The 21,657-nt window shown below is 43.1% G+C and overlaps 1 protein-coding gene across 2 annotated transcripts in view; it reads left to right on the top strand.

Moving 5' to 3' along the window:
* Positions 1–278: 278 nt before the first annotated feature.
* Positions 279–21,657, top strand: part of SYK (spleen associated tyrosine kinase) — a 97,126-nt gene continuing 75,747 nt past the window's right edge. The window contains exon 1 of one of the 2 annotated variants that reach the window (XM_055091786.2): positions 279–469. The gene's annotated coding sequence lies outside the window, so the exon portion shown is untranslated. Of the gene's footprint in view, positions 510–21,657 lie in introns of both variants that reach the window. The other variant, XM_055091787.1, reaches the window with a different exon arrangement.

Here is a 21,657-nt window from a genome sequence, read left to right as displayed (position 1 = left end):
AGCAAAAGGAAAGGGCCGCTGGGTGTCTGTGGGTCCTGGGCAGTCACAGAAGCCACCGCGCTGGCGGGGAGGAGGGGGACCGATGCGGTCCATGTCCCGGGCAGTCCCACCTTCTCTGCCTGCGAAGGGCCCTTGTCCGGCGGGAGGAGAGAGGCGCGCCCCACCCGGGCTCCTCTACACCTGCCGCCGCCTGGGCCGATTCCGCGGGCCGATTCCGCGGGCCTCGCCCGGCGCTTCAGCCGATTCCCGCCCAGCTCCGGGCTCATGGGCGCGGTCAGCAGGGCGGGCCAGGGCGGCGGGGCGCGACACTGGGAGGAAGTGCGGGCCGCCTGCCCGGGCGCGTTAAGGAAGTTGCCCAAAATGAGGAAGAGCCGCGGGCCCGGCGGCTGAGGCCAACCCGGCGGCGGCGGGAGAGCGAGGAGGAGCGGGTGGCCCCGCGCTGCGCCCGCCCTCGCCTCACCTGGCGCAGGTAGGTGTGGCCGCGTCCCCTACCCGGCCGGGACTTTCTGGTAAGGAGAGGAGGTTACGGGGAACGACGCGCTGCTTTCATGCCCTTTCTTGTTCTGCCTTTCTTGTGTGCCCAGTCACACCGGGTAGGTGCCCGCAGGGCCTTCATCGGCCGAGGTAAAAGTGCTGAAACCATGTGAATAAATACAGGTGGGTTCCGCCAGCTTCGCTCCTGAACCTACCCGCGCTCGGGATCCAGAAGCTGCGCCGGGAGAGAGGGGCTCAGGCCTGGGCGGAGGGGACAGAGGTCAGACCGTGCGGAAAGTGACCCGGGCACCCCAGGGCGCCCAGGCCCCCAGGGAGCGCGGAAAGTGCGGTCGCGGCCCGGCCCTCGGGAGACGCGGGATTGGGATCAGGCACAGCGCGAGGAAGTCGATCTTGGAGCTAGAACATTTTCCTTTGGCCATTTACACGAATCCACTGGAAAATGCCGCAGTGTTTATCAAAGTTACTCAAAGTAGAAATGTCCAGACGTCTTATGAGCTTAGACAAATCTTTTACTACAGAAAGAAACAGCAGTTGCATTCAAACAACAAACCTTCTGAACCACTACTAAAATTTAGCATAATTACTCTTGTGGATACGTTTTCATTGTCAAGTAATTTACTTAGCCAATGAACTTGGAGAGCAAGAAAGTTTTATGTAGTAAAATGTAAATTTGAGTTAAGAGTTAAGGGTGTTTCTTTTTGTCTGTTTGTTTTTGGCAATGTGGCTCCAAAACCTTAAGCCCACCTAAAAACTATATAAATGCAATCCATTCTTTTGTTGGAATGTTCAAGGACTAGAAAGACAATTGGAGAAGTGAGAGTTTGAATCTTTTTTTACGTTGGAAACAGTGTTGCAAAATATTTTTTGAGTTTTGCCTGACTTAGCAAAGATTCAGTCGAACTCAAGTAGAGTTCAAAGCATTGCAGCGTGTAGTAAAAAAAAAAAAAAAAAAAAAAAAAAAGAGTTGAAGATATTGTGCCATATCTGATTCTTGGTATTAAAAATAAAAAAAGGAACCATTTAATCCCTGAGAGTTCCTGGAAGAAATGGAATTGATTCTACCATCTGACTTCTTTGTCTTAATAGGGACAAATTCATTGCCTTTACACAGGCAGCATTTTAATTAAATGCAACTAAATACATTGATGTCCTCCTTCTCCCCAGTGAAAGTCCAAGCAGTGCATAGATAGAATTATATTTTCTCAAAAAGGCTTAAATACATGTAAATTATTAAGTGTTTTAAGTGAGAAATCTTTGTCAGTTGAAATTATTTTATCAAATCATTTTTGTTCTGAACGGCACTTTTGTTTTAACGTATTTAGAAAACTCTTGCATTAAAACAGAAATTGATTTGTATTATCCCCTGTATTTGAAGTGCACTTTAAAGTGTATTTGAATGAGAGATTATAATCAAATTACTTGATTTGTGTCTTATCCTCTTACTCTTCTACCTTGGATTTGAAAAGGTTGGATTTGAACACTAGGAAAAAAGAGATTTTTCTACTGAGGGATTGTGGGAAGATTTTTTTTTTAAGCCTCTGTATTTGAAGTGAAATATAAAATAGGATTTTATAATAGTCTTAATAACTAGAAAGTTTTAAGCTAGGATTAAAATGGGGTGTATACTTTAGGTCTTTATCTTTCCTGAGAGATGAAATTGGTAGAAACGTTATTTTATTGCTAGATTTCACTTTAGAAATGAATCACCCTGATCTTTGTTAGGCCCCTATTTAATATTCTAAATGCAGGTCTAATCTCTCTGCTTTTTTTTAATGGAAGACTTCTTAGTAGAACTTCACTTATTTAGCACATTGTTTGCCCATGGTTATAATCCAATATGCTTGTGCCAAGGCGTATTTTGGAATTCAAGCTTTTTCAGAATTTGGAATTAAAATTTAGAATCTAAATTTCAGAATTGAGAAAGACATTGCTCAGAATTTAGAAAGGTAAACATACATGTTGACCCTGCTGGTTACATGCCATTCCAATATAGTCTGGAGAGAATCCTGTAATTCCATGCATTAATATTTCTGTACTTTTACATTTAAGAACATGAATATTCTCACTAAGTGGAATAAATAAAGACTATAAAGAGCTGTGTGTCTGTTTAGAGCAGGTGTTATCACTACGAGAGCTTCTCTAAGACTTACCAAAAAAAAAAAAGTGTTGTTTTTCAGAGCTTTTTAGAGCTGCAGCTGAGGGACTGAGTCTGTATTAGACTCCACTGAACTACGGTTTGCTTTTAAAAGGAAAGTGCATTTATATTGTTCAATACTTCACACTTTCCAGTAATTAGAAGGGCAGTTCCTCTCTCTTTAGGGAGTCTTAAATAGCAAGATTTTACTGAATTTTCAATCATACCGATCAAAATAGAGGTACTTCAAGTAAGAGTGGATGTCTCATCTTTGTAATATAATTTCAAACAGCATAGTTTCTGACAGTCTACCATTTTAGAGAAACAGAGCAGAAGTTACTTACAGGAGGGGTTACTGTCACCCTTTACAGCTGCAGTCTGTCCATGGAAGAAATATTATTTCCTGTTAACTTCGCAACCAGCTGGGTTTGTGTCAGTTATCTAAGCCTAAGTGATAGCTAATTTTTACTTTCTCAACTTTCCCTATATAGATTTTTTTCCAGCTACCCCCTGACTTTTCTACTCTTGCTTTGCTGGTTTTAACATTTTCCACTACTTCTGGATTGGTTTAGCTATAACTGGGTGGAGAAAACAACAACAACAACAGGAATTTAGGCCTTTGGGGAAGAATTTGTTTTGTTTTAGAAGTCTACACATTGAGCATTACTTTTTCTTCTAAAGCAACTAAAATCAGAAGGCAGAGTCCTAATGAGAGATTATGATCAAATTACCTCATTTGTGTCTTATCACCTTCCTCTTCTACTTAGATTTGAACAGGTTGGATTTGAATACTAGGAAAAAAGGGTTTTCTACTGAGGGATTGTGGGAAGATGTTTTAAGAACTAGTCTGATTGGATTTTAGGAAAGTTCATTCATTTTGATATGATGTTATCAGGGACATTTTCTATTTGCTTATAATTTTATCTGACCAATATTAGCTTGTATCAATTTGAGGTTTTTTTTTCCTTTATGAATCAATTGTGCAAGGTTTGCCCTACGTCTCTTAAAAGGTGGTTAAACTGGAATCTTAAAGACAGTTGAATTTAGCCAAGACCAAAGATATGCAAAGAAAGAATATTTTGTTTATGTTACAGTATGTTTAATAAATCCAAATGGCTCCCTTGATTCTTTTCTTTCTGGGAAACCACGTATTGATTTCTGGCAGCTGGCCAAAGGCAGATGGTGGTGGAGCAAGCGAGGACAGTTAAGAATGTTGATGATTACTGGATTACTGAGGAGTACTGTGAGCTTTCTGGTCCTCTCCTCAGAGGTGTCTAGCTCTGAAACTGGGATCCTGGCTCTGAGCTGGAGAGGCGCTTGCAGTCACTGCTGTCCTGGAGCGCTGGAAGGGAGCATAAGTGTGAGGAGACAGTGGGCTTTTAGCCTGGGATGCAGATGAGAGATGTCTTGACCTGAGTGAAAACCTTGCAGGCAAGCTGCAGGTCTACCGAGCAGGGTGAGGGAGGCTCTCGACCTGGATACTGTGAACTGGGGAGAGAATGTAAATTCAACAGAAGGAGGGCCCAGGGCAGAGATTTAGGAATATCCACAGTTTAAATATTGCTTTACTTAAGTATACTCTGCCTGACTATAAGTAGCATTTGAATGTTCAACATATGACCTTTCATTTCTCCCCTCCATTGGTTTGTCTTAACTGATAAATCTTTATTTTCCCGTGGTCAACCTGGTAGTTTATTAATATTACATCTATCAGTTCCTGTTGAGTTGACATGAAAATGTTTTGGTGTGACCTAAGTTAATTTCTCTTTTTGTTTAATTTTAATTTGTAATGAGTTCCTCTTTTCATTCTGCCCATCCTTTGGTACTGCTTTGAGTTATTTCCTCTAGAATTCTCACTATTTCCTTATGATTGGCATATTTTCAAAGTTTTTTGGTGTACTAATTTTAAACAGTGTTTGTTGACACTGAGAATTCAGGACTTTGGAGTTTTGGACCACCATCACTTTCTACTCCTTCTCACACCATCCCAGGATAATTATTCTCTCATTTGAGATTAAGAAGTTATTTGGTTTATTTTATTATGGTTATATAAATATAGTTTACTGCTAAAGCAAGGTATATCATTCCATTTTCTATCTCGTACCCCATTTTGCTCTTCCTGGGGTAAACCCTTGCTTTGTTTTTGTGTTTTCTTAGTTTGCACTGTGCCTATTATCATTTCCTTCCCAACTTTCTGACATAAAGATGAAAGCCCTATTGACACAATTTTCTACAGTGTCAGATATACCAAGTAATCTCACGGTTCCATTTTTCTTTCTTTTTTTCTGGAACCCTCCATCTTCTTCTTCTTGTCTAACAGTTGCTCTTCAGTCTTGCTATACATACAGTAATACCTGAAGAATGTTTGGAGGCTATTTGGTGTGGGATTTTTCTTTTTTTTTTTTTTTTTTTTGTAGCGATGGGCTCTTGCTATGTTGCCCAGGCTAGTCTCAAACTCCTGGGCCCAAGTAATCCTCTTGCCTCAGCCTCCCAAAGTGCTGGGATTATAGGCATGATCCACTGTGCCCAGCCCTATGGGGAATATTTGTTGACTAAATATGTTTTATGTAAATTGCTTATCATACTCTTTGTTGTAACATCTGTGGCATTAATATGCCTCTTGTTAACACTCATCTACATTTTACCTGTTGTAAATCCACTGTCATAATTATTGAAAATGTTTCTCCAGAGCTTTTTAATTCTATGGTTATTTATTTATTGTAGTATAGAACTTTTATGATTTCTTCCATCAGGGTGCATTCTGAATCATGCTTAGTGAGAGATGGTTTTTAACTCCACTTTAACAGTTAGCATCTATGTTTTACATCAGTGTCAATGTCACTTTTGTATTAGATACGACACCAACATTTTATTATCTGAGTGATGAGAATGTTTATTTTTGTGGAAATGGAGATCTCATGAGACTTTAAGCAGATTGCTGGCCTTCTCCTCGATTTCCTTGATTGATTCCTGAAGTGGACACTGCAGTGCTAAGTGGAATTCCCTGGGAAGCTTGCTCGAGTAAGTAAGCATGAGAAATGCTGGATGAAATAAAGTGCAGCAAGCAGGGATAAATATCATGGGCATCTTCAGAGCCTTTGTGCAGGTAACATGTACAGAGATTCTCTGAGAGAGCCAGTCTCAGCCAGTGGTCCTACACTTCCATGACCCTGCAGTGCGTTTGTTCTTAGAGTGGCTTTCAGGGCTGGCTCTGCCGCAGCCTCTTTGGGAAACACTGCATGACCTCTTGCTGCTCCTTACCAAGCTCCTTAGGCTTTGCTTGGTAGAGGCAGAATGTTGTGGTTGTTTTCATCTTAAATGCTAACAATATATGAATTATGTGGTGGATACAATGCCTCAAAGTGACATTTATTGAATATTTTTGTAGCTACGGGTTGAGAGTAAGGGTCTGAGGCCCCACTGGGTTCAAGTCCCCCTTCTTTATTTGTAAGCTCTTCTTTTGTAAATGGAGCAGTCACAGGGGGCTTCGCTCTGATACCTAATGGAGACCGTGCCTGCAGTGCTCGGTACCTGGTATGTGGTTAAAACTGACATAACTGTCAGAGCCTCTCCCAGGCGGGCTGACTCTGGGAATCTGCCCTGCAGTCTTGGAGGGAAGGCATGTCCAGATAGGTTTGATGAGCAACTACAATTGCCAAAGTTAGTTTCTCTGACCTCCAAGATGGGAGAACTTTCTAATATTTTCTTTTAGGAAAGTTGTCCATTGCATAACTGATACACGAGTACATATCCTTTAGTACAGGATTCAGATACAGCGAGCAACAGAAAAGCCCTTCTTAACCTCCACCCTCAGTCCCAGCCCTGCCCCCAGTCCCACTGTTGGGGAGCAGTTGGAGCTCTAACCTCTCCTCTTTCGTCCTGTGCATTCATGTGTGCATGTGTGCACGTCTTCAGAAGATATAATGGTGGGGTGTGTATGTCTTCTTAATACCTTTATCACTCTGGAACTTTCTTTTTATTAATATGTTGGGATGCGGGGAGGTCTCCATATTCAGTGATTATTGTAATTTTTATGACAGTCCAGAATAGGCATGTCGATTTTTTTTAATTTTTGATATTATAAACAGTGCTGCAATGAATGCACTTTTTCTTTTCATTCTTTCCCTCTCCTTTGCCATTTGCACTGTGTTTTCATGAAACCATCAGGTTAATCTTTATCTCAAGGAAGCCCTTCATCCCTGTCCATCCTGTTCTTCAGTCCATCCACTTAGTTTTCCTATGATTATTTTAGCAAGCAGGCGGTTAATTTCCAAGGAATGTAGTTACTTCTTTGGGATTTTTTTAAGTGATGTATTAGGTTTCTGTGTATTTTATTACTTGTTTGAGTGTACCATTACCCCCATCTCCCGGGGCATCAGTTCATCTGCTTGCATGCTTGGTGCCTCTCTCTCCTGCTGTCAGCTTTCCTGATGTGCTGGGTATTTCCACGTGTGTGTTGGTTTTTTTTTTTTTTTAGGTACCCTAGGCATTAGTCTTTTAAGGCTGCATTCTTGCAGCCTGTCCCACATGAGATAGGAGGAGGGCAAGACCTGGATGTGCACAGGGCAGGATGGGCCCATAACTGGTCTGTGTGGTGTGTGGGTGGCAGGAACTCCCTGTTCTTTGTGGGTGTGGCCATGCCTTCCCTATTCAAACGAAGCCACACACCTGTCTTTTCCTGCGAGGCGGCTTCTGCTGCTTTCTTGGAGCTGGGGAGCATCTACTCTTCCCTTGTCCTCCCGCTCCTCCCTGTTCCTCCCTCAGGTCTCTGTCACTTCTAAGGCACTCCACCCTTGGTCTTCTCCCACCTTGCACCCCCCAACACTGCTGCCTGCCTGCACTGGGGGACTGTGATTGCCCCCTTCAGTGTGAGCCTGTCCTGCTTCATGCCTTTCAAGGAGAGCATTCATTGCCAAGCTACTCATGGAACATCTCCTCAGATCCTCAGCGTGCTATGACTTCATTTTCTGTAATACTCTTTTTCATGTTTCTTCCCCTTCTCTGCATTTATAGCTGTGCATATGCTTGAGGTGGAAGGCCACCACTTCCTTTTGGTTAGCAACACCAATCAGCTGATGGTCATGGCTACGTGAAGGAACTCACAGTGAGGGCGACGGGGAAGAGCCTGGCTAGAGCAGGCTGCATCGCAGGCCTTGGCGTTAGGTTCCCCAAATCACTGCCGGTGATCTTGTAGCTCTGTCATGAAGTCTGTCCTGCTTATTAGGATACCAAGAGTCCAAATTCATAGATTCTTAGAAGCCTGTTTAAATATGCAGAGCATCTAATTCAACCCGATTAGAGACGGGCTCAGAAAGGTGAAGGGATTTGTCCAACCACTGAGTGATGCTGCTGGGATTAGAACTCTCAAAACTAGGTGTTTCTAATCCAGAACCAGAATCCCTATCCACTACTCTAATAAGGCATAAAAGAGGATCTGCTGTCCTGCCTAATTGGTGGGCAGGTTTGGTGTCCTGTCAACAGCTCAGGAAAGCCTGGAGAGGCAGAGGGAGGACACAGGCTCAGTGTCAGACATGCCAATTTTACTCATCACCAATGGTTACACAAAACTTGTTTTGATCTTTGTGGCTTTTGCATTGAGAAGTTAAGCATATACAATAGGAATTAGACACAATCCCAAACCAATGAGAGACTCAAGTGAGAAGAGCTGAAGCTTTTATGCATGCCTTCCTTCCATAGAGATAAATTTACTATCCAGAGTGAACTAGAGCCTCGTGGAAAGTAAACGCCGAGCCCCTAGCAGTGAGTGTCTCTGTCCTTCCCACATCAGACCTCCATGTCTGTGGCTGTCCCCCTACAGGGCAGAACTGCTGCTCTCTGCTTGCGTTGCTGTCGTGAGGGTTGGGAGTGGACAGGTGTGGACAGATCTCAGACCCGTTTCCCTCCTGTTATGGAAATGTTTGTGAGGCAGGTGGGACTTCAATGATTTGGTCAAGGAAAGGCAGCTTGGCAGCTGGGGAGAAGGGCTTAGGCTAGAAAGGCAAACGTTTGTGAGGGATGATTTCCCCAAAGAAGCCAGCAGTGTGTAAGGTATTCCTTGGAGCTTATTTCTTCTCAGAAGACTCTGGAAGCTGTGTCAGTGTCTGTTATGGAGGAATGGAGTATCAGTCCGATCAGGCTTTCATAACAAAGCACCACATACTGAACGGCTTGAACAGCCCAATGTATCGCCTCCCAACTCTGAGCCAAAGAGACTGAGGTCAGGATGTCCCAGGGTGGCTCCTTCCAAGGGTTGGGTGGGACAATGTGCCCCTAGCATCTCCTTGGCTTGTGGATGACCATCTCCAGCTCCACATGGCATGCTCCCTGTGTGCCTGTCTCTGGGTCCAGATCTCCTTTTCATGTGAGGACACCAGTCATGTTGGAGTAGGGCTCACCCTAAGGACTTCAATGGGGTGTAATCACTGCTGTAAAGACCCGTCTTTAAATAAGGTCACACTCAGAGGGGTTAGGGAGTTAGGACATCAACATTTGAACTTGGGGGGACACAATTCAACTTGTAACAAATGTGTGAGTGAAGACTGGAACCTCCCCACGATGGCCTTTCTGTGATGCCGTCAAGAACACCAGGGAGCTCTCCAGATATGGAGATGGACAGATGTCTAAGGCCCCTGAAATGAGCCTGCTGTACAGATGATTCCAGAACTCTGTCAGTGTGAAGACCAAACACAATTAAGCACATTAAAATACTTACGGTAAAGTGTTTCTTTCACTTTAGATGTGCAAAAACTTAAAGAGAGAGAGACTTATGAGAAGACTCAGGGAAGAAATGTAAGATAAAGGTGTTAAGGGAGACAAAATCCACAAAATTGTAAAGTGAAGCTGCTGTGGGGAGTAGAGCCCAGACCCAGATAATATGCAGGCATGGGTCCAAGGGAGGCTTTGCACACCAGGCGGGGGAGGTGCAGGGCCATGGATGAATGGTCTTGGGAAAACTGCAAATCGTTTGGAAAAAAAAACAAAACTTTGCTCTTTATATCAAAATAAATTCCAAGCTGAACAAAGAATAAAAATATAGCATTGAAATAATAAAGCTATTAAAAGAAAACTTAGGTGAGTTTTAAAATAATTGTGAAGAGGCCTGTCTAAATGTGATAAAACATATGCATTTATATTCACACTCATCCCAAGATTGATAAGCATGATTTCCTAAAATTTTAAGCAAATCCCCGTAAAATGAAAAAATATATAAATAAGTGAAAAAAAAATGGTAAGATATATTTAATTTCAATACTTGTGGTAAAGCATCAATAGCTTTAATATGCAGCGAGTTTTTTCAAATCAATAAGAAAAAAGACACAGATGGGTGCTGACAGGGCCGTTTGGTAATATCTTTTAAAAGTTAAAACACAAGTGCTTTCACTCAACAACTTCACTTTTAGGAACCTATCACACATATAAATTGACAAAAGTGGAGAAATATTCATTGCAACATTTTATTTTATAATAGCAAAAAAAAAATCACTAAGGGAAGTGCAGTTGATTCATATGTTGGAATCCTATGCAGTCTTCTAAAAAATGTGGAATTTATTTCATACACCAAATATAACAATGTCCAAGTTCTACTAGTGAAAAAGCAAGATGTAACATATCATTGTATTTGTTTAAAAAACTCATGCTGGGTTGGGTGCAATGACTCATGCCTGTAATTCCAGCACTTTTGGAAGCCAAGGTGGGTGGATTGCTTGAGCTCAGGAGTTTGAAGCCAGCCTGGGCAATATGGCAAAACCCCACCTCTATGACAAATACCAAAAAAAAAAAAAAAAAAAAAAAAACTAGCCTGGACTGGTGGTGTGCACCTGTAGTCCCAGCTACATGGGGGCGCTGAGGTGGGGGGATCACTTGAGTCGAAGAGGTCAAGGCTGCAGTGAGCTGAGATCATGCCACTGCACGCCAGCCTGGGTGACAGAGCAAGACCCTGTCTCAAAAATAATAAGTGAAAAAAAAAAAAAAAAACCTAAAAATCTCCCACATGCACATAATAATTTAAGTGATATTGGATTGTCGTTTACTACTTATACATGCATTTCTGCCTATACATATTCTATCCAGTGTGTACACATGTGTATGTAAATACGTAGCATGATCTGGAAGTGTAAGCACCAAATTAAGAACAGCAGTTTTTGGGGGAGGGGAATAGAATTGGTTTAGAGAAAAAGGTGAAATTAACATTTTTATTCTGCCTACTTCAGTGTACCTGCAGTATTTACAATGATCAGGAGTGTGTACTTTTTTCAATTTAGAAAAATGATAATAATAAGGTTTGCTTGGGGGGAAAGGGTAAGTAGGATGAGACCAGGAAGAGAAGTAACTTAGAAACACATCATGCATCATGACTGCTGGCACCATTCTGTCCTCCAAAGAAGAGTGAGGCTTTGAGAGGTTCAGCAGCTCACCCAAAGGTGTACAGCCATGGTCTCAAACATGCTTGCACCCTGCTGTCACTCAGGTCCTGAAGCCCAGGCCACCTCCAAGGACACTGGGGTGCTCTGGGGTGCAGCCTGCCTTCAGATGTTTCTTAAAGCCACTCCTACTCCACCTCACCCAGTGCAGGAGCCAAGATTGAGGACCACCATTTGACAGCTAGTTCATAGGATTTCATAGCACACAAACACATCTTTAAAGGCTGACGAGGTTTCCACCAAATTGGGATTTATTGGTATGCTGGGTATAATGGCAGCTGTGTGTGCCTTTGACTGCAAAGACACTGGGCAGGCCAGAGTGGCTCCTCCCCATTTGATGTGTGTGTGTGTGTGTGTGTGAGATTGAGAGAGAGAGGGCTCGTGTTTTTCTGTTGCGAACAGTCCTTTCCACGGGAACTTATATTCTCCTAAGGTTTGCCACGCTGCAGAACTTTTGGAGGAAAGCCTTAGAGTGAGAATGTCAGTGCATTCTCAGCATGCAACTGTAAGACTTGCAGGAGGTGAATGCACATGAAATAATTCTCAGAGGAAGAATATGTGCACTGGTCAGATAGGAAAACCGACCTGTAACATTTTCTACACAAGAGGATTTGAATGGTTTTCGTCTTTAAGATTTTTTTTTAACATTATGCTTAGTCCACCATGCTTTATTCTGTCAGACCATTTGTCATCTGCATGCTTCATGAGAAATGTTTTTTTCTCGTGAGAAGGACGTAAGCAATTTCGCTCCTGGTTGAGAGTTTGGTCCATAGTTTCTTGGTGTCTGTGGGTTGGCTTCTGGGCCTCGCTGGCTGCAGCTGATGGTGACCAGAAGGGCTGTTCTTGTGAGTCATTAGGGGATGGGCCGCTGCTGCTACCTCCCCACCCCAGCCACCTCCATCAGCACTGTGCCATACTCGCCCAGAAGAGCCCCTGGACTCATCGCCTGCCCCCGTGTTTACACTTGTTAATAAAATCTCTAGAATTGTGGCTTTGACCTGTAAACGTCCAGTTCCAAGAAGTGGCTCTAAAGCCCTCTCTGGGGGCAGAGTGGTTGTCAGAAGCAGACCAGGCCTCAGGGTCTAGATTCCATCCTTCACTGGAAACTGCTGGGGGCTGGTAGTACCCCATCTGCAAAATGAGGTTAAAAATACCTAACCCTTGGGTTGCTATCAAGCTCAGAGATGCTGTATGCAAAGCACCAATCAGACTGGCTCACAAAGAATAGGCCCTCTGTCAAATGTTCGTGGTTGAGTGCGGGATGTCAAGGATAAATAGCTACTGGTTACCAGGGAATTGAAGACAGGGTTCTTTTACAAGCAAAAAGATTTTATAAGAGGGTCACAGAAGCAGAGTAACTCTTGCCCAACAGTATCATAAGCAAATAAGCTGTGTCTAGATCCTAATCATGTGTTTAGGTCTCTGCTGGGTTTAATAAGCAACACATAGGGGGTGCGTTGTCCTCCACTCTCACATCCCCAGTCACTAGACAAGGTCACTCCCCCCGGGGGCATCTTACTCAGAAGCTCTAAAAGACTTTGTTGCATGACTTTGGCCTGTGCTCTTTTAAAATGTCCAGTTGGAGACCATGGCATGGAGAGTTTTGTATACTCTGCTCCCAGCATGGCACCCTCTTTGCATATTGTGGGCACTCTTAAAGTTATTTCTCATATTTTAATATATCAGATATGACTTGGATATAGTCAACTAGATATTTTGTGAAAAATGTATCACCCCCATTATCAAAAGAAAACCCAGAGCCTTCAAGTTTGGCCCAACTAGAAGGAATTTCTGGAAGGGGGAAGTACCAGGACCACACAGACTCTGGTCCTGGGGGTGTGTTTATAAGATGCAGCTCATCATGTTGGTCTCTGTCATCCCTGCTAAGGCTGTTCATTATGGAACCACTGGCCACATGTGGCCACTGACTGCTCAATTACTTAAAACCATTTAAAATAAATGTTGAATTTCATTTAAAATTTAAAATTCAGTTCTCAGTCACACAGGCCAGGTTTCAGGGACCAGTTGCCACACGTGGGTGGAAGGTCTGTGTCAGGCAGAGTAGAACAGGTATTTCCATTGCTGTAGCAAGGTCTGCCAGACACCAAGCTGCTCTCAGCCCATCCCCTGAGGAGCCCAGAGGGATATGAACTTCCACCCACCTCTCCCCTTTCTCAGCTCTCAGTGCCACTCCTTGCCTAAGTGCACGGTAATACTCGCCGCTATTTCATGTGTTGATACCTGCAGCTCCCAATTTTCTTAAGAGGATCTGACCCTGGGAACTGATGAGGGCACCAGGAGTGCCCTCTCCTTTGACATGAGACCTTGAGTCTTGTCCATGGGGCCCTGGCCTGGCCCTTTTCATCCCCAAGGCTGTAACATTCTTCTGCACAACAAAACACACGTGCACACACACACACACACACACACACACACGATAATGTTACTTCTCAGTCACCCGGGAACTGACATGGTTCCCAGTTATTTCCTTGCAGCAGCCCTCCAAGCGGTAACACAGCCTTGGAGAAAGCTACTAAGTCATGTATCCTTGGGGTAAGCATACTTGGTTCAGAATAGTTTCTGAAAGAACAAACCAGGTTTTTGCTCAAGAGGGTTTTGAGGGACTGGAGAAAACCTTAGTGCTTGTTCCTTTCTCTTCGGTTAAAAAAAAAAAATCCAACATAGTTTCCTTGAAACATTTGGAACCTGAGGTTTTGTCCATTTTGAAAAGAAGATGTAGAGAGGGAACGTGTTTCTCACAAAGGCAAAACAAAAAAATAAGATGCCAAGCAAGTGGCCCTTGTACCTTCAAGACCAAGAAATAAGGCGTTTGTTTCTGGGAATGCCTTCCATTTGCTCATTTTGTAAGTATTCAAGGCAGGCTGAGAGGGGAGCCTTCTGAGGCACCCCAGTGAGTAGAGGTGGGGTCCTGCCACTGGCCCCTCGGCTCCAACCTTGCCTCACTCCAGGCGCTGGCGCAGAGCTGTGTGGTTGGCCTGTCTCTGGAGTTCCTGTGCTGCTTAATTTGAGTAGAGATAAAAGGCCACAAGAGAAGTCGTTTTGAAGGGTTTGTGAATTATAGGACTTCCTTTCATGATTCAGCCTGACTCCAGGAAGTGCAGTCACGTGCTGCCCTCCTAGGGGAGCTTCGCCCCACCACCAGCACTCAGGCTCCACTTACTGCAAAAGGCGCGATCAAGATTCTTCTTCCTGAATTATTGTCTTAACAAAATTGATATGTCTAAACATTGAGTTAACACTTTCATTCACTAAAAATGTTTTCCTGAATGATGCTTTTCATGTGACTTCTTTATAGTCCCACGTGAAAAGGGGAATGTGCTCGGCTCTGTGCTTGTTCCCCTCTGTTTGGGAGCCTGCGCTGCTGCTCACTTCTGCAGTCAGCTCTGTTTGGATCAGTTTTGAACCCCAGAACCTTCCACATAGAGGTGATAATTCTAGATAATTCTAGAGCAACTGCTTCTCTATCTGGCTGTATGCTAAGCTCTCTAGAGAGCTTTACAAGAGACAGATTCTGAGTGTTAGGGCTGGGAAAAGAGCACTCTGTGTGATCCTAATCTGCAGCTGAAATGCAGAGCCACTGTTCTCAGCTGGAGCTTTTCATTGTTTTTTGTTTGTTTGTTTGTTTTGTTTTGTTTGTGAATTGAGCTTACTAATGGAAGCAGGAGCTTGTTCTGTTTAGCGATCGTGAGAACCACCTAGGCAGCAGAGCCTGCCCTTAGAATCTGCTTCACTGGGCTGTACTGGGCTGGGCATTGGCAGTTTTAGGACACATCTAGATGTGTCCCAAACAATCTGATATTTTGATGTTTATCTTACAGAGAAGCATGTGTTTAGAAGGCAGATAGCTGTGCTTCTGTTCTTCTGATTTTCGACAGAGACATCAGAACCTTCCACAGTCATTTTAGTCTAAGTCCTGAAATCATTCACTGCCAGCCCTGAGTCTAGCTGGACTATATGCCTCTGGTTGGACACGTCTGCCACCTCTGAGAACTGTGTGGATGTAACTCTTCTGTCTTCTGGCTTGATGTGTTTCCAAGGAGAAGCTTGAGGCCCAGTAATACTTAAAAATTTTTTGGACAAATTTAATCTTACATAATTATGGGGTACACAGTGATATTATATCTGTACAAGGTGGAAGGGTTGAATCAAGCCAATTAACATACCCATCATCATAAATGCTTATCATTAATCCTCCTCTCTATCTGCAACTTTGTAGTCTTTGACTGTCATCTCCTTATTCCATCACTCCCCAGCCCCTGGTAACCACTATTTTGTTCTCTGTTTCTATGAGTTCAATCATTTTAGATTCCACATATGAGTGAGATCATGAGGTATTTGTTTTTCTGTGCTTGACTTATTTCACTTTACATAACTTTCTCCAGCTTCTTCTATGTTATCACAAACAATAGGATTTCCTTCTTTTTCATGGCTGAATAGTATTCCATTGTGTGTGTGCCACATTTTCCTTAGCCGTTTATTCCTTGGTGGACTTTTAAGTTGATTTTGTATCTTGGCTATTGCGAATAGTGCTGCAGTGAAGCATGGGAGTACAGATATCTTTTCAACATAAATTTGTAAATTTTCTTAAAACATTATGAGTTTTTTGTTTTGTTTTGTTTTTTGCAATTTTTTGGTTTTGGCTCATCAGCTATCATTAGTGTTAGTATATTTTATGTGTGGCTCAAGACAATTCTTCTTCTTCCAGTGTGGCCCAGGAAAGCCAAAAGATTGCACATCCCTGCTCTAGAGGTTCCTGGATAAGATGCTCTTTTAACCCCTGTAGACAAGACATTTTTTTATTTCTGGAAATTTTATAACTTTAAACATGTGTTCTACTCCTTTATTTTAATTCTCTATTTCAGGGACATTAATTTTATATATTTTAGATCTCCCCTGTCTTTCTCAATTTTTCTGTTGAATTCCTGAAGTCTTTGTTAATTCCTATTTCATTTTTCTCAAGCTCCACAGATCCTGTCCCCCATGCTGCCTGCAGTGTTAATATCCATTCATTTTTCCCTGCTTGATATAATAGCCAACATTTCTTTTCTGGCCTTTTCTCCTGATCTCTGCTGGCTTATCATTGTTGTTTTTTTTTTTTGTTTTTTTTTTTTGTTTTTTTTTTTTTGCCCCTTCCTCCCTTTTGAGCTGTTATTTTAACCAAGTGATTATTCTGTTAAGTTCTTTGATTCCATATCTGTGTGTGTGGACATGACTTCATCTGCCTTTTGGGACATTTTTCTGGTGAAAGTCCTTTGCCATTTGTTTCTCCTGTTGCTTCTCTTCTTTAATTATTTCAGCATAATTGTACAAATCCAAGGTAGGATCCTCATCTTTGAAATAGATCATGGAAGGGCCTTGGATGTGTTCCAGTTTACCGGAATATTTCCTCCCTTCTCAATAATGTTGTGTGTGTGTGTGTGTGTGTGTGTGTGAGAGAGAGAGAGAGAGAGAGAGAGAGAGACAGAGAGTGAAAGAGAGAGAATGAATTGGTTTAATACATATTTCTCCCCAGTGAGGCTGCCAGTCATTCAGTCTCCTCTCTTCACCACTCTAAGAAATGGTTGGCTTTCCATTGCTGTGTATATCCTTCCACTCTGCAGGCCTTGTCTGAAGTCTACAGCAGCCAGTCCCCACTAAGGGTCTTCATGATCCCAGGGCAAACATAGCTGCATTGGGCTCCGCTTGAGGCATGTTATTGCTCAGGATCGGGGTGCCCACTGGTTCCATTTTATTTCTTTATTTGGTTCTTGTTGCAGGGTCATTTCAGAGAGGAGGGGGCAGTATCTCTGCCAACACCCAAGCAATCTGATATTTTGATGTTTATCTTACAGAGTGACTTAGAGCATGTGGCATTGAAACCAATGGTTAAAAATCAACAAATAAGCAGGAAACAACTTCAGAATGACCAAAAAAGTTCCTGGGGCACTCTTAGCTTCCACCAGCCTCTCTGATGGTCAACCAGGCCATTTTGTTGGCTTTGATCCATTCAGCACATTGAGTTATGGGGCGCCTCCCACGTGTCAGGAGCAGGGTGAGGTATGGGGGCTGTCGCAGCAGCTGAGATGCTTCCCTGCACTTGACTTGTTTACAGTCAGATCGTAAGGAAGCATGGGAGCCCAGCATCAGGCCCTGCTCATGCGTAATCTCATTTATTCGTGACAGCAACCATAGGGTTTTTCTTTGTGAAAAAAATTATAAAATACAGAACAGTGCAGTACCACCCAAATTAATAAATGTTGTTATTTTACCATTTATGCCTTTATTTTTCCTAAAAGAACAGTCCCAATAAAGTGGAAGCTATAACCTTTTATGGATGAGGAAGTGGAGAGTAATCTGCTCAAGGCTGGCTAGCTGGTGAGCAGCAGGCCTGGCTCAGGCCCCTCTGGTGCCCCTGATTTAGGCTTCATGGCCTTCTCTACCCTGCAGGAATTATGCTGGCTCAGCTGTGCAGGTTGGCGACTGCAAATATCAACCCCTCTAATAGGAAACCAGGCAGATTTTTCTCATGCCATCAGCTGATTTTTGGTATATGTAAATAAAACCTATGTTTTTGAGAGTAGCAGGAAACATTTTGTTAGAAAACCAAATGAATACAGGGAGATATGGCTATCAGGAGCTGAGACTGATATTATAATTTTCCAAGTACTAGTATCTGTGTATTGATTTTTACAGTAATTCGTACTTTCCCATCCAGCTTGTTTGTGACCACTGAGGCCCTTGGTGGATATCTTAGAAGTCACTCAAAATGGATAAAGAATGAATGTGAGTCACCCGTAGCAGTCTTATGTGAGATAATATATGGTTGATCCTCAGTATTCATGGCTTCTGAATTTGTGAATTTGCCTACTCACAATCACAATCATTTATCTGTAATCCCCAAATCAATAACCATGATGCTTTCAAGACCATTTGAGGTCATACACACAGTGTATTAGTTCATTTTCCCACTGCTGATAAAGACATGCCCAAGACTGGGAAGAAAAAGAGGTTTAATTGGAATTACAGTTCCACATGGCTGTGGAGGCCTCAGAATCATGGCAGGAGGTGAAAGGCACTTCTTACATGGTGGCAGCAAGAGAAAATGAGGAAGAAGCAAAAGAGGAAACCCCTGATAGGTCCATGAGATCTTGTAAGACTTAATCGCTATTACAAGAATAGCATGGAAAAGACTGGCCCCCATGATTCAATTACCCCCCTTCCTCGGGTCCCTCCCATAACATGTGGGAATTCTGGGAGGTACAATTCAAGTTGAGATTTGGGTGGGGACACAGCCAAATCATATCACCCACCCCTGGCCCCTTCAAATCTCATGTCCTCAAATTTCAAAACCAATCATGCCTTCCCAATAGTCCCCCAAAGTCTTAACTCATTTCAGCATTAACCCAAAAGTCCACAGTCCAAGTTTCATCTGAGACAAGGCAAGTCCCTTCCATCTCTGAGGCTGTAAAATCAAAAGCAAGCTAGTTACTTCCTAGATACAATGGGGGTACAGGTATTGGGTAAATACACCCATTCCAACTGGGAGAAATTGACCAAAACAAAGAGGTTACAGGGCCAATGCAAGCTGAAATCCAGCAGTGCAGTCAATTTTTAAGCTCCAAGATGATCTCCTTTGACTCCAGGTCACACAGCCAGGTCCCACTGATGCAAGAGATGGGTTCCCATGGTCTCGGACAGCTTCATCCCTGTGGCTTTGCAGGGTACAGCCTCCCTCATGGCTGCTTTCACAGGCTGGCATTGAGTGTCTGTGGCTTTTCCAGGCACATGGTGCAAGCTGTCAGTGGATCTACCATTCTGAGGTCTGTGGGATGGTGACCCTCTACTCATGGCTCCACTAGGCAGTGCCCCAGTAGGGACTCTGTGTGGGAGCTGTGACCCCACATTTCCCTTCTGTGCTGCCCTAGCAGAGGTTGTCCATGAGGGCCCTGCCCCTGCAGCAAACTTTTCCCTGGTCATCCAGGCATTTTCATACATCTTCTGAAGTCTAGGCAGAGGTTCCCAAACCTCAATTCTTGACTTCTGTGCACTCGCAGGCTCAACACCACGTGGAAGCTGCCAAAGCTTGGGGCTTTCACCCTCTGAAGCCACAGCCTGAGCTCTACGGTGGCCCCTTTCAGCCACAGCTGGAGCAGCTGGGACACAGGGCACCAAGTCCCTAGGCTGCACACTGCATGAGGACCCTGGGCCCGGGCCACGAAACCACTTTTTCCTCCTGGGCCTCCAGGTCTGTGATAGGAGGGACTGCTGTGGAGGTCTCTGACATGGCCTGGAGACATCTTCCCCATGGTCTTGGGGATTAACATTAGGCTCATTGCTACTTATGCAAATTTCTGCAGCTGAGTTGAATTTCTCCCCAGAAAATGGGTATTTCTTTTCTATTACATAGTCAGGCTGCAAATTTTCCAAACTTTTATGCTCTGCTTTTTTTTTTTTAATAAAACTGAATGACTTTAACAGTCCCCAAGTCACCTCTTGAATGCTTTGCCTGCTTAGAAATTTCTTCTGCCAGATACCCTAAATCATCGCTCTCAAGTTCAAAGTTTCACAGATCTCTAGGGCAGGGGCAAAATGCTACCAATCTCTTTGCTAAAACATAACAAGAGTCACCTTTACTCCAGTTCCCAACAAGTTTCTCATCTCCATCTGAGACCGCCTCAGCCTGGACCTTATTGTTAATATCATTAGCATTTTTGTCAAAACCATTCAACAAGTCTCTAGGAGGTTCCAGACTTTCCCACATTTTCCTGTCTTCTTCTGAACCCTCCAAACTGTTCCAGCCTCTGCCTGTTACCCAGTTCCAAAGTCACTTCCACATTTTGGAGTATCTTTTCAGCAACACTCCATTCTTCTGGTACCAATTTACTGTATTCGTTTATTTTCACATTGCTGATAAAGACATATCTAAGACTGGGAAGAAAAAGAGGTTTAATTGGACTTACAGTTCCACATGGCTGGGAGGCCTCAGAATCATGGAGGGAGGTGAAAAGCACTTCTTATATGGCAGCAGCAAGAGAAAATGAGGAAGAAGCAAAAGTGGAAACCCCTGATAAACCCATTAGATCTCATGAGACTTATTCACTACCATGAGAATAGCATGGGAAAGACCGGCCCCAGTAATTCAATTACCTCCCCGTGGGTCCCTCTCACAACATGTGGGAATTCTGGGAGATACAATTCAAGTTGAGATTTGGGTTGAGGACACAGCCAAACCATATCACAGAGTGGCACAAAATTTTAGCCACATGCATATTCCAGACACTCCAACTCCTCCTTTCACCTCATATTATAAGTAAGTGTCTTTTTCCCCAGTCTACTTAGTGCCGTATTTTTTGCATTTTTGTTCCTTTTTTCAAATTGTGGTGACTTTGCTGTTTAGAGTAGCCCCCAGCTGAAGTGCTCTCTGGTGTCCCTAGGTGTAAGAAGGCTGTGCTGTGCCTTACAGGGAAAATATGTGGGTTAGAGAAGCCTCTGTCAGGCATGAGTCATAGTTAGTGCTGTCGGCCATGAGTTCAATGGTAATGCCTCAACAATAGATATGAAATAAGGTGCCTTTACACAGAAACACATAAAACAAGTGATGCATTGATCAGTTGATGAAAATATGGTGACCGCAGGCTCTCAGGCACATAACCCCTGAGAAGCGATGGGCTACTACTTGCTAATTCAGTTTTGGGGGTGACTTTGTGGAATGTATAACCTGAAATAATGAGAATAAACTATATTTTACTTCTTTTACAAAGCAAGGAAATAATTTTTAAAAGCAAGTTAAATTTTACTGTTTTTGTAAGAGATATGTTTTTGAAACAGTTGAACTGTTTTATAATACAGAGAAAGTCTCTTTGCCTTACATTTTATATTAGTTAATTAAGTCAGCAGATTTTTCTTGGGCTCCTATGATGTGACTGGCACTGTTTTGGTACCAAAAGGGCATTGCAAAAAAAGTCCAGAAGTAGACAGATCACAGCCTTCAGGATTAAAAGCAGTCTCATCAATGTGATATTTCGTTTAAACTTAGTAGCAAGCCCATTGAATTCTCAAAATGAGAATCTGCTAATTATCACACACTTTTCTTATGAAAGAATAATTTTTCATAGTCAATATTTCTAAAATATAATGTCTCTTTCTCATTAGCAGAGACCGATTGTATGGCAGATTTACTTGCACCTGAGGATGCTGGAGACAGGTGATCATTTAGTATAGTGCACATCCACCAGGCGGTCCTCCTGGGTCCCAATATTTAGGCCCACAGGACGAGTCCAGGTGATATTGGGCACAGGCTCACTCAGAGGCTATCAGGCAGAAAGCTCTGCCTCACTGCACAGCAGCTTCAAGCATTGCCTTCAGTGGGAGTCTTACTTGCAGTCCACACAGCTCAGGTACAAGGCCCTGAGGTCCACACCTGGAGCTAATCATCTCTTTGAATAACACTGTAGACATAGCTACCAGAAAATAAAAGAAATGGAAAGGCATGATTAATACAAGCCTCACTAGGTTCTTATGGTGAAGATCTGAGAAAGAGCTCCTCATGGCCCTGGCATGGGAGGGAAGAGTGATAACTGTAAAATACCCCTAGGCTTTCTCCATGAC

The sequence above is a fragment of the Pan paniscus genome, chromosome 11 (genome assembly GCF_029289425.2).
Source record: "Pan paniscus chromosome 11, NHGRI_mPanPan1-v2.0_pri, whole genome shotgun sequence".
NCBI classification, from domain to species: domain Eukaryota; kingdom Metazoa; phylum Chordata; class Mammalia; order Primates; family Hominidae; genus Pan; species Pan paniscus.
This window is presented reverse-complemented; position numbering and strand designations above follow the sequence as displayed.